The sequence below is a fragment of the Parasteatoda tepidariorum genome, chromosome 1 (genome assembly GCF_043381705.1).
Source record: "Parasteatoda tepidariorum isolate YZ-2023 chromosome 1, CAS_Ptep_4.0, whole genome shotgun sequence".
Taxonomy (NCBI): Eukaryota; Metazoa; Arthropoda; class Arachnida; order Araneae; family Theridiidae; genus Parasteatoda; species Parasteatoda tepidariorum.
Genome location: NC_092204.1, coordinates 44,801,743 through 44,815,821, shown reverse-complemented (window position 1 = coordinate 44,815,821; position 14,079 = coordinate 44,801,743). Strand labels below are relative to the sequence as shown.

Below are 14,079 nucleotides of genomic sequence, written 5' to 3'. Positions count from 1 at the left end.
TCACGAAGAAGCAAATTAATATATATATATATGATGATACATGATTATATCACATGATTATATCCGCAAAAAAGAGTGCTTCCAACTATTGCGTTACTATAGCAACTATGAAACGAAATTGGAACAAAATGAGCTAAAAATGCAAAATAAAACATATCATAAGAAAAAATATGAAATAAAAATTCAAGAAAATACAGAATAAAATATAGAATGTTATATATAAGGCCAGTAGCGAATTCATATGTACTTACACTGAGCTGTACCTTTCATAAATGATTTAGGCTATTTTCGTAAGTTTCCCAGATTGCAAAATATGCAAATCAAATTTTTTCTAAGATTCCCGGAGTACGAATTCATTAAAAAAATAATGCGTATTTTAAGAGGATTTCTTTAACTTTAAAATAAGAATCCATTCGATGCTTTTTTTATCTTAAATTAGTGATTCCCTACAACTTTTTAAAGCCTTTTTTCTTCTATCTCATATCATTCATTGAATAAAAACGTTTACTCCACAGTTACAAGTGGAGCTGTAAGATTTCTATTTTGCAATGCATAGCTACTTTACTATACCTAGACATCATTTTAATAGCTATAACTGCAGTCATTTGGCTGTTAAGAGGGTGAATGCAGATAATTTACGCTGAAAATAACTCAGCAATACAAATACTTAACTAATTACAATAGTTACCTCAGCTACTAATATTAAAGCATTGCTCAATCAGAAAACACCCCGGGATAATATGCTGGTGAGTATTTTTCCCAAACAATTAATAAGCTGAATGTAAATAAAAATTGAGCTGTGTAGAATGTTTAGTATTTGATCCTATACCGAAAATCAATTGTTCTAGGATACAATTGCAAGAAGATAGACGTAAAATGCTAAAATTACAATTACAATGAAATATGGTTAGAGTCCGATGAAACTGAAAATGATTCATGAATGTCTACTCTATTTATGGAACTATCTCATAAAAATTAATGATATAAGTCCGAAACTTCAAATAGCGCAGAGAATAAGAATTGGAAAAAAATCTCTTTCTCTCTCTCTCTATCTCTTTTTCTTCTTCTTCTTTTTTTTTTGAATTTGCGATACTTTTAATGTTGATTCACATTTTAGTGAAATAAATTATTGGGCAAAGTAGTCAAAAAATATTTGAAGGAAACAGTTTCAAGTTAAAAGTTTTCGTTGGAATATTTTTATAACAGTGGTGTGGAACAAATGAAATCACCTCATTTGTTTAGTGGGCAAAAAATGTTTCAATGTATTCTACTGGTATCTAGTGAAAATATTAGAAATTTGAATAATTTCTATCTGGAAACATTATTAAGAAACAGTTTGATATAAAAATGTCACAATTAGGAAAAAATGAAACTCATCACGGTTTTACTTATGTACATATTTTTTAAAACTTTTCATGGTAAAATTTACATAACTTTATTAAAAACATAAATTTACATAACTTTACAAACAACATAGCTTTACAAAAGCTTTGGTGAATTTAGAGACACTTTTCCACTACAAATTAGTAATTTCATCAATTTTTTTTAAAATTAAAATATCCACTAACGTACAAGTTGCAAAATGAATCTTCAACGTGTTAAGCTTTTATTTCCTTAATTAATTACTTACATTTCAATCATCTGTATTTTTATTATTGTTTAAATGAAGGAAAAGGATCAAAATTCTACATACATATAATTTTTAAAAGAAAGTATCATTAATATATATATTTGAATATTTTGCAAAGATTCTCATTTTTTGTCAAAACAGCATTGAAAACTGTAAATTCTGTTTCTCCTGACCTGATCTTTGAAGCATCATTGAGACAGTGTAACATACTATTTTTTTTTAATTTTTCGTTCTTTAATACAATTTAGGCATTGCTGTTGTCAAATGTATAAACAATTTTATCAAATTTTTCGGGGTTACGTTAGCAGATCATAATTTTTCCCCACTTTAAATTACAATTAAGCGTACGAATTAGGTAAAAAGAATATTTTTAATGCTTTGCAAATTAAATATAATATTATAATCTAAAAACAGTTTTTTCTTTAACTACCCCTGAATACCCGCTTTTCATAAGGGGATAAAAAAATAGTAAAGTTAAACATTAAATCAGTATTAATCAACACTACGAAATCATGTAAAAAACTAAAAGGCATGTACCTAAATAATTAAAAAAAAAAGTTGATGTAACTCCTATTTTTTTTTAAAAATTTACAATTATTTGCAGGCATTCCTTGTGGCTTTACGTTATTAGATTAAACAAAACACGTTTATAAAAGTTCATACGGTTTATGCTAAAATTCTATTGCTCGAGATTAACTCATCAAGCATTTTATCCAAAACTTAACTCTTGAAGAGGGCCTTAAAAATGTCAATACTATAATACCTATATTAAGTACTTATACCTATACCTATATTAAGTAACTAAACTAATACCTATATTAAGTAACTAAATTTCTATAGCTGAACCAATGAGAAAAATTCATTCTTCAAGCGTCTCTTCCCACTTTTGAGCGAATTTTTAAATCAAGAAATAAAATTTAATCTTAGCACCCTTTCTCCAAATTTTAGGTCGCTTACAAACTTTTTTGGATTTATAAAACACGCACAAACTTTGCATTTTATAATTTTAGACGAAATTAAGTACTTAAACTATATGTATATAACCAACATAAGAAAAAGCGAATCCAAAAAAAAAGAAGAAGAAAAAAAAAAAAAAAAGAAANAAAAAAAAAAAAAAAAAAAAAAAAAAAAAAAAAAAAAAAAAAAGAAGAAAAATGCCGAATTCGTCAAATAGAAAGCCACGTGACAAATAGACGAAGTGGTTATTATCATTAAAACTGAGAATATACGTATTTCAAAGTTATTTATATACAATATATGCTGCGAAGAATTAAAAGTAGTTTTACACTTTCAAATAACTTGATGTGCATTTAAAACTTATTTTCTGTATTTCAAAAATATTCGATGTCTTAAAAATAACCGAAAATGTTTAAAAAATGATTAAGGGACTAGAAAAGTACGATTTGTTACATTAAACCTCACACCTGTTGTGTATTTACGCATATCAACGACGTTAAAATAAAATATAAAATGCAAGTGTACATTGCAACTATTCAAATGTCAAATATAATACTTTCAGAAGAATAAGATTTTAAATTTTGTGTTAATTATAATGGAATAATTTGTTACAGAGATTATTCTCCTATTTATAATGAAGGAGATAACGCCACTCAAGAATTTATATTAATACTTAGACAATATCCATATCCCAAAACATTTATCTAAAATAATAATATAAGTTACCCTACAAATATGCACTGAATAAATTAAAATGGCGCTGCAGTATGATAGAATAAAGTTTTGTACTATTAAAGCTTTTTTTTCAATATATTTATACTTTATTAGACTAAAATGCTTTCTTAAATATTCATACTAGTGAACACATTACTTTAGGTTGGGTGAAATCCAAAAGGTAATTATCCACATGAAATTTCCAATTTAAAAAACAAAATGTCCCAGTTTTATTTATTTATTTTTTAAAAATTGGAAGAAAAAACAACTAATTTTAAACAATCTTATTCTTTTTTTAAACTTACTTTTATAAGCTTTCGCAAAGGAGTAAAATTATTAGTACATTTTTTCACATATTATTTCAATACTTAGCATTAGACATGAGAAAGAAATGATTAGTTCAAGAGCCTTTATAAATATCATTACATTTTTTTCATTATATTATTTCAGCGCTTAGTATTAGACAAGATAAGGAAATGATTAGTTCAAGAGCTTTTAAGAATATTATTACATTTCTTCATTATATTATTTCAATGCTTAATATTAGACATGAGAAGGAAATGATTAGTTCAAGAGCCTTTAAAAATATAAACCATCAAAAACATGCTCATTTAACTCATCCTTTTCTATGAAGATGGGGAAAATTGTTCACGAAGAAGCAAATTAATATACTGATATTTTTGACAGGTAATTTTTAAGAAAAGCTGGGGCGTATTTGTGAATGAGTTGTTTTTTCTCATCATTCATGCGTATCATAATCATTCTTGGCAAAGAACTCTAAAAGATCCCTGCAATTCAATGGCAATTGTTTGTAATTGTCTATATAAATTTGTTTGGTTGTATGGTAAAATACCATAGAGCTGTGGTAAACGCTTTATAAAGCTTAGCTACTTGAAGTTGGGTATATATACTTTAGCCGAGAGGGCTAAGCTGTCCCTCTCACACCGGCTAAACAGGCGTCGTCCGACTTCCAGTCTGGACACCACAATATTTCCCTTAATACATGAGTAGTTTTCATTCTCCTGCTCTCCTCAGAGCTATGGAGAAATATTGCTATAGCTGTATAGCAAAAATATGTTATAGCCAATGGAAAAAGTTTACAATAAGCTATGGCACGACACTATAGTAAAAATTTGTCGTTGCCTCTTATGGCAAAAGTGCTGGGACAGGTATATCATTAGCAAATTTCTTAGGATCATCCGATAGTTTTTAATGGCAAAGTTCTGCAATATTTTCTTAATGCCTGATGAAAAATTATCATTAATCTGATGAAAACTATTTTTTTCCTATCAAAAACCAATTTTTTATGCAGTAGAACAAAAAGTATTAAAATTGGTCATTCCATACTTTTGCACGGTTAAAAAAAAACTAAAGATTTTACTTCAAAAATGCGTGAAAGACCTTAATAACATACCTTTTCCTTTGAACAGAAATAAATATCCCACTGTTTAAATTGAAATAATATAGTACGCAAACGCGAAAAGAAAAATCTCGTTTGGCTTTGCAAGGGAAAAGCAAAAATATTACAAAGTTAAGCAGTGATTTAATCACTCAGTAAAATATTCTAAATTTCATGTAGACTAAAAATTAGTGAATTTTAGACTCCAACTTATGTAATATATAGTATTATTCTTGTTTCTATGTTTGAAGGGGGTGATTTTTTTATAACGTTTCGATCTTTTAATTAATTAATAATAAACTACTAACTTATTTTTTATCCATTTTTCTTTCTTATTATTAGAATTAAGAGGTTTGGAATTCATGCATTTAATTTTGGAAAAATTTTATAAACTATTATAAATATAGTTTTGAAAATTTAGAAGAACTTAAATATTTGTTTCAATTCGTGTTGTCATTACTATGGTGTTTGTCATTTGAGAAGGCAAACAAATTTTTTAGCAAACCTTTTATTTTCCGAATTAAATTACGATTAGATGAGATTGCTATTAGAATCAAATGAAATGCAAAAAGATAATAATATGCATTTTTAATGCATCTTAATATGTTATGACAGTTTAAATTGTATAAATATGATTTTTATAAAATTCCTCTTAAAGTTCCAATTATCTTTTATGCAACCTGTTTTTATTTAATTCCAATTGAAACTACAAATCAGTGAATAATGTGGTACCACGAACTAGAGTAATACAACCTAAGATTAGTAAAAATATACTTAATAAAGTATAATTAATAATGAAAGTCATTTATATGCATTGAATCTATTTACGTTTTGTGTACAATTTTGTACCATGCTAATTAAATTTATTTTTGTATTTTATTTAAGCGTGAAACTAATTCCTGAAAAATTAAATCAAATAAAAGTTATGAGCAAAATAAAATAAGCTAATTTTAATTTAAACATAAGTTAAAAGATAAATTTGATTAATTAGGAGAAACACCAATTACGTGACCATTTTTTATCTACTAATAAAAATATGAATAATAAAAATATCACAGAACTTTTCAAAAAGTTTTGAAAAAACTGTCCTATTTGATTACCTTAGGCATGTTTTATATTAATGTAGAATTACTTAAGAGCACTTTCGATTTTAATTCTTTATTAAAAAAAAATCACTGATATCAATTAAATTATGCAATATAATTATATTGCATTCTTAATTCATAACGATTTAAAATTATCTGAATTATTATTAGAGCAAATTGCTTTCCTCAAAAAATCATTTCTTTTATGAAAAATTATATAAAATCTATTTCTGTTTTAATTTTAGTAAAATTCACTGTTTTAATAATATCAATTCTATTTTCATTTTTTATTTAATTTTTTTATTTAATTTAATTATTTAATTTAATTATTAGATTTAATTATTTAACTTTTTATTAAAATGTCAATCACTAACAGTAACAACTCGCTTATTCGATTGAATCCAATAAATTGCAGTTTTCACTGATAGGACTTTTTATAACGGTCAAATATTAAATAAATATAACTTAAAATTATACTAGTTTTCATAAAAAATATTAATAAATAACAATTTCCGTGAACTTTATCAATTAATATATTAATATAATCATTCATTGTAATTTCAATTAATCCATTAGTGTAATTATTTCAAACTTTTAATTAAACAGAATAAAAATAAATATAACAACATTTTTAAATATTCATTAAAATGAATGGTATTCCTCGATCATACTAGAGACCGTTATATTTATTAATTTAAAACTCAATTTAACGGAGAATAATTTAATGGGAAATAAGGAATTGTAAAACTATTAGCAAAAGTTCAGAAATCAATAGAATTGAAGAATTACTGAATGTAAAAAATTAATATCTACCTCAATCTTCCATATTCCGATCAACTGAAAGACCGAACCAATGCGGCATCGAGGATTGCATCCTTTTTACTACTATTCACAAAGAGGACTGAAACTACAATACTGAATCTAAAACTTGCTCCATTCCTTTACGGATTTGTTAACCTATGCGGTTTACGCCTAGTGATTCTGTAAAAAAAAGATCAAGAAAGTATTGGCGAGTTCGGTAATTTATATTCTAAATCGTCATTCTCGGACTCGCGACGCGCTCCGTTATATCATAGAATAAAATATATTTCATTTGTTTGCATTTAAAAAATAAATCTCGTTTTCTATTTTTAAGAAAGATTGCTTTTTTTTTATAATACTTACATTGTCTTCAAATCCGCATCAAACCGGTTTAGAGTATTATACTTTTTTATTAGATGTTCCCATGAAAGTTTCTTGTAGTGTTCATTCTTAAATTTGCTTAAATTTCCTTTTTTTTCCCCTCCTGTATTTAGGAACTTACATGACGCACATTTTTTTCACGAATTTAGGGAACAAAAAAGTCTTGGCTGAATAAAATTTGTAACTATTTGCATTATTTTAAAATAAATAATTTCATGACTGGAGGAAACAAAAAAGAGTGCTTTTATTATTCTTAACTAAATAGGGAATAAAGAGAAGATAGAGAGTATATGAGTATGAGAGAATACATGAAGATAGAGAATATTCTGAACCAATCAAGCAGAAAATTCCTTTTGTCATTAAAAGTATTATGAAAAAAATCGTTTGATCAAACGAATTTCAAATTAGTTAAAAATCGTTTTCTCAAAGAATTATAGAATTTTCTCAAAGAATTATTTCTGTAACATAAGCATGATGATTGTTTCCAAAATTTGTTTTCAATAAACTTCGATTGATAATTTATAAGTTCGTAATACAAAATAAATAATGTTTAAAATGAATTATAAAAAGTAAAATAATAAGAAAATAAATTAATAAAGAGAGAGAGAGAGAATAAATAAGATGGTTTAAAAAACCTGATCCTTTAAAGCGCCAGTAAGTATTATAAGTATGAATGTTCACACATGATAATTTGGAGAGAAAAAGAATTATAAAAAATTAATAACGCAACTCAACTATGAACTCATAAAATTTTACAAGGTAATTTTACATGGTTTACTTGAAAAATAATGAATCAAAAATCACTAAAAATTCGAACACATATATATGTATATGTATTATATTACAGTACTTTCGAATTGAGAAAATTATTACAATATTCTTCTCTGTTAATGATTTTAAACAAGTAAGCAAGATGAGATTTACTTAAGAAAAATGAGTGACTAAAAAGCCCCTCATTTTCTTTCTTTTTTATTATATTTTAATACCCATTCCAAAAAACCTTGGAAGGTCCAAAAAACCTTGAAATACCGGCTAATAAATCGTGTACAACCCTCAATTGTTGCGATCACTGGATTTTGTTCACAAATAGCCTTTTAATTACGACCCAAATATTAAATTGTCTTTAAAATCATATCTATCTTCTTCTATCAGAATTGGGCTGAGCAAATATTTCTTTTCCCGTTACAACATTAGTAATAAGGAAAAAAATGTTAAGACAATAAAAATTATGAATCTCAGATTTCTTTAGCAAAACCATAGCAATGAACCTCACCAACTAACAGAAAATTTACTCGCTACTCATGGAAAATTATCAACAGTCATGCCTCAAAAAAGATTTTTTATTTTTATTTTAAAAGCCTCATTTATTGCAGAATTAAGACACCGTGCGATTGAAATTGAGGGAGAAACTGTGCACTTCTTTGTTATTGCTTTCAGTAAACAAAGGTATTCGAATGAAGAAAGATCGGACAATCGAGTTTTTTACAGCTGTTAGCAAAAGAGGCATTGAATTTTGAAAATCATTTGTGATTCCACAAACAATTAGTGCATAATTGAAGCATAATGCGTCCCACAGCCAACTTTATTTAGAAAAATAAAACTATAACATATTAACAAAAATATTGATCAAGAAATAAACAGAATTTTAATAAGTTCAAATTAATTCTTATATCCAATTTTTAATGAGAATAATTTTAAAAGCCGTAAAAAATATTACAATACAAATAACTTAGTTTGATGATTCAAGAAGTTTAAACAAGAAAAAAGGTTTTACATCTTTATTTCTACACATTATTACTAAGAATTTTTCTCCGCACGCAGGAAATTGTGAAATTACATCATTTATTTGAATGAAGTTTCTTCAATATCCTCTTTTCTATATCAATAAAAAAAACACGCTTGATGGTTTAAAAATTTAAAGTAAAAAATATGTAATGAAAAATTAAAGTCTAGAAAATGATTAATTGATCTACGTATTAATGATAAGATTTTTTTGTTTTTTTATGAAAAATTTTTCGTCGCATATATCAAATGATTGCAAAAGTTCTGGCGATTTAAAACCGAATGAAATAACAAAACATTTTCATAAAAAATATTAATCTCTAGTCAATTACTTTTTTAAATATTTTTAGACTTTATGGTATAAATAAGTTTTACGAATCATGTGTGTTTGATAGACTTAAATAGTGCTAGAGGTGCAAACAAGTATTTGAAAAAAAATGAGATAATTATTTAAAGGAGTCCCAGGTTTTGTCCACTCTCCTGACTAAACTTATTTATCATTTTTTTTTTCAGATTGTGGTTACTTTTTCTATATTAGGGTTAAAAGTCGATTTACCAAGTCTATACTTATTTAGAGAAAGAACATTTTTTTGTGTCCGATTTCGTAACCTAAATTATTGTCTGCACTCATTGTTGTTTGTTTGTTGCTGTCTTAAGCCACTTGTGAATACTAACAAGCCTATTTTAGGGCAAAGGGGTGAGCTTCTTCTTGTGTTTTTCTAGTGGCGCCATCTATGGCCAAGAAAGCGACTTTTGCTACACACATACGGCCATAGTTCGTTTTACAAGGAGGACACATTCACACACCATCCACCCTTCCAGAATCTTCAAATGAATCGTTGAAGTGTCTGAGGACTTCCATGATTCATTTGGAGAACCTCAGTAAAATTGGGCTAGTTCCGGGGCTTTCTTAACAAAGAAACAAGTAAGACCAGTAACACAAAACCAAGCTAAAGTCGTGAATTTGATTGTAGTGTCGCAATTGGCTGCCATAGCTTTTGACTGCAATGACATCGTCATAAGAAAAAATGAGGTGCTGTCATACATCAAGGGACTCCAGCGTGAAGCCGAACGCGCTTTGAAAGCAATGATTAAAAACAAAAAAGAGGCAAGTAAACTCATACACCTAGGTGCCAAAAAGGGCAATGCGCTCCAGTTAAATCCAAGGGTAACAATACTACACTCGACAAAGAGGTCATTAAAGAGAAAATTAATCTAAACGAGGTTAGACTCGGCCTAAAGAAGACTTAAAAAAAATTGTAGAAATGATGGCGTACTACTCCAAATGGAAAAGAAAGAGAGACGTGAAAAAATTTGTTTAAAAATTCTAAGATAAAGTAAAGTGAAGAACCCAAAAAAAAAAAAAACCTCGATTAATTTTATTTGGGTTGAAGGGGCCTCTAATAAAGGAAACTTTAAAACACAACTTTTGGGATACAGGCAAGTGACGTAGCGTGAATAATTTGATCCTGATTGATTGTTGATTTACATTAACAACTGTTCTTTCCATTCTATTTCGAGTAAGCCTAGCTGCCCAAGCATCAATTCTCTTAAATGATACACTCTATATTTTTACACAAAGATTCTTTCATAAAAATATGGATGGATGGTGTTTTCAATATAAATGTAAACAATAACAATCTCGAGCTCAATACCTGCTCTATTTCCGGTTAGAAAGGTCGCAACTGCTAACTACAATACTACACTACACTATGGATGGTGTTTTCAATAGAAATGTAAACAATAACAATCTCGAGCTCGGGACCTACTCTAGTTCCGGTTAAAAAGTTTGCAGCTGCTTACTACATGTTATTCTGATAGGCGATGTTTTCAAACGGATAATTTTGTTTTCAATAAAAGAAATAAACTAGATAATTTCTGAGCTCAAATCTGCCGTATTTCCTAAGATATTAATGTTATTAAGTAATTCTGGGGAGTTTGGAGTGAAAATTTGCTTTAGTTATTTTGTTATTTATTATTAAAAAAGGTGACATGGTTGTTAGATTTTGAATAACTCGCTTTTTTGGCAGTCTTGATTTGTCCTCTTTCCATTTGTTTATTACTGTTTGTTCGTGTTGCAAGCTGTGCACCATCTTACGTTAGTGTTAACACTTTTAGCATTGTAAACAGTATTGTTAGCATTGTAAACATAAGTAATAAGTAATCAAATGCATTGTTTGCAAGAATCTCAAAACACAATGATGCCAAATGGCTTTAAAATACAACTGAAACAGTAACCCGGAAATTTAGGCAGTCCCGTGCTTGCAGCGCTCCCTAGTGTAGAAAACACCATCCATTCTGCAAGGCGATATTTTCAAACGGAAAATTTTATTTTCAATAAAAGATGTAAATTAGATAATTTCTGAACTCAAATCTGCCGTATTTCATAAGATATTAATGTTATTAAATAATTCTGTTAAGTTTGAAGAGAAAATTTGATTTAGTTATTTATAGATATATTGTTAAAAAGTTGACATGGTTGATAGATTTGAATAACTCGCTTTTTTGGCAGTCCTGATTTGGCCACTTTCCATTTGTTTATTACTGTTTGATCTTGTTGCCAGCTGTGCACCATCTTATTTGTTGTAGTTGCAGTTCATTTACGTCGCACTAGAGCTGCACAATGGGCTATTGGCGATGGTCTGGGAAACATCCCTTAGGATGATCCGAAGACATGCCATCACATTTTTGATCCTCTGCAGAGGGGATTGCACCCTCGCTTCGGTAGCCCAACTACCTGCACGTGAAGTCCAGCACTTTACGGTAGCACAGTTTAACGAGGACCAATACCGCACACCCTCGGTCCCACTCAGACTGATCCAAGTGGGTCACCCACTGACTGCAGCCAGTGATGCTTGACTTCGGTCATCTGTTGGGAACCGTGTCTTAATGATCAGTCCACTGCGGGACGTGCACCATCTTATAGTGCGGCTTTCAGGAGAACTCCTCCAGACATCCATCTCGCGTCGTGGTGGGTACTATGGTTGCGAGGAAAGGTTACTTTGAATAGGGGTGTGGGGTGAATAGTTTTATCTTAATCTTAGCGTAGGTCGTCGTGAGTAAACCAATCGGCACTATCTTTCCTCCATTTCACCCCCATTAGAAATGTGCTCTAGCTTGTTACCATAGCAGCAGACTGCCCCAGACTTTCATTCTGGAGGAGTTTTCCTCAAAGCTGCACTATACGTTAGTGTTAGCACCTTTATCATTTTAAACATAAGCATTGTTAGCGTTGTAAATACAAGTAATAAGTAATCAAATACCATTGCAAGAATCTCAAAACACAATGATCACGTTGCGAGCTAAATGGCTTTAAAATACATCGGAAACAGTAACCCGGCGGTATGGAGGTTGCAGCGTTTCCTAGTGTAGAAAACATCATCCATGGAACTGAAAACTACATTGAATAAAGTTCTAAACATTGCAGAAATTTAAAAAAATAAGTGAATAACAAGTGAAGACGAAAAATATTAAGACAGGAGAAAATACCGTAGAACATTCCTATGGATGGTGTTTTCAATAGAAATGTAAACAATGGATGGGTGATCGTGTAAAGCTAAGGGTGGTGGCGCTAGTGGTAAAATTGCTCTTTTAAGACTTCCGGGTTACTGCTTCCGATATATTTTTACGCCGCAGATTGAAAAAACGCGCCATCATATTATTGCCTCATATCTTTTGCAGTATTTCACATGTACCGAGTTCTTTCTTTCAGCCTATAAACTTCAGCATTATCATATTAATATTATAATCATTAGAATATTTTCTAATTAGGCTNAAATCTAAACCGTGACTACAAGAAAACTTTAAAAAAAGGTTTTCGCTGCATACTTTCGCAGACCTTAGAAAACAATCCAAAAACATGGTCTTATACTCGTTTATTTGCTTTCCCTAAAATGAGGTTTTTTGCAAAATATTTTCTAATTATTTATTAATATTTTCGCTGGAAAGGTTAATATTTGCCTTATTTTCTTTCCTTGGAAAAAGGTTTCAGCTTTGTATTTCTGCTGACCTTATCATGACAACGAACAAAAATGAAAATATTAAGGTTTGCCATTTGCTTATTTTTTAGCCTAAGTAACAATGTTTTTAAAAAAGCTTTAAAAATCATTTAGTTTTCCTTTTAGGAAAAAAGGTTGGAAATTGCAATATTTTTGCTTTATTGAAAAAAGGTTTTTACTGCAAACCTTTTCGTGACAATGAAAATAAAGTTAAAACACAACGTTGTCGTAAGGTTACATGCTTTCTGGGCATGTTATTCTGATAGGCGATGTTTTCAAGCGGATAATTTTGTTTTCAATAAAAGAAATGAATTAGATAATTTTTGAGCTCAAATCTGCCATATTTCATAAAATATTTATGTTAATATGTAATTCTGGTGAGTTTGAAGTGAAAATTTGTTTTAGTTTTTTAGAGATATATTGTTAAAAAAGGTGACATGGTTGCTAGATTTTGAATAACTCGCTTTTATGGCAGTCTTGATATGGCCTCTTTCCATAAGCTTATTACTGTTTGTTCTGTTGTTGTTTCTAATCCCCAAGAGGTCCATCCCAATTAGACCAATTCCATAAGTCCAAAAATGTCCAGGAAGTCTAACTGTTTGTTCTTGTTGTAAGCTGTGCACCATCTAACGTTAGTGTTAACACTTTTAGCATTGTAAACACAAGTATTGTTAGCATTGTAAACACAAGTAATAAGCAATCAAATACATTGTTTGCAAGAATCTCAAAACACAATGATGCCAAATGGCTTAAACATACAACGGAAACAGTAACCCGGAAATTTAGGCGGTACCGAGCTTGCAGCGTTCCCTAGTGTAGAAAACACCATCCATACAACTGAGAAAGGAAAGGGAATGGGGAGGGTTAAAACATGGAACTGGTCTTCTCCCCAGATGGCGAATTTGAGCTTTACAATCGCAAATAATGGATTAAAGAAGCTTTGTTTTTTACTAAATTCGCGATTAATTTTAGAAAAATATAGAAAGAAATAATTATTTTATAAATAGAAGAAAAGAAAACTAAGAAATGGAGAAAAAATCATTTTACTGCATTCACACTGCATGCGAAATAGACACTAATGAGAATTCAGAGCTGCGAATATGAGCTCATCCAATCAAATTCTCTTGAATCTTAATCTCACCAATCAAACTCTTGCTTGCATCTCCGAACTCGCATGCACAATTTGTGTAACTTTTTCATCTAATCAGAAGCCCTTTGATTGCTTGATTTTTGTTAGTCGCAATGTGAATGCAAAGTATTGGTCTCTCGGCCACCCCAGTCAGCTTAAAAATTACTCTTTACATAAGAGAATGGCATCATCAATACGTCATC

General features: G+C 29.4%; 1 protein-coding gene across 2 annotated transcripts in view; it reads right to left on the bottom strand.

The window, feature by feature from the left end:
* Positions 1-6,770, bottom strand: part of LOC107438534 (bestrophin-2a-like) — a 42,406-nt gene extending 35,636 nt beyond the window's left edge. The window contains exon 1 of one of the 2 annotated variants that reach the window (XM_043040461.2): positions 6,599-6,770. The gene's annotated coding sequence lies outside the window, so the exon portion shown is untranslated. The remainder of the gene's footprint in view (positions 1-6,598) is intronic. The other variant, XM_043040460.2, reaches the window with a different exon arrangement.
* Positions 6,771-14,079: the final 7,309 nt, after the last annotated feature.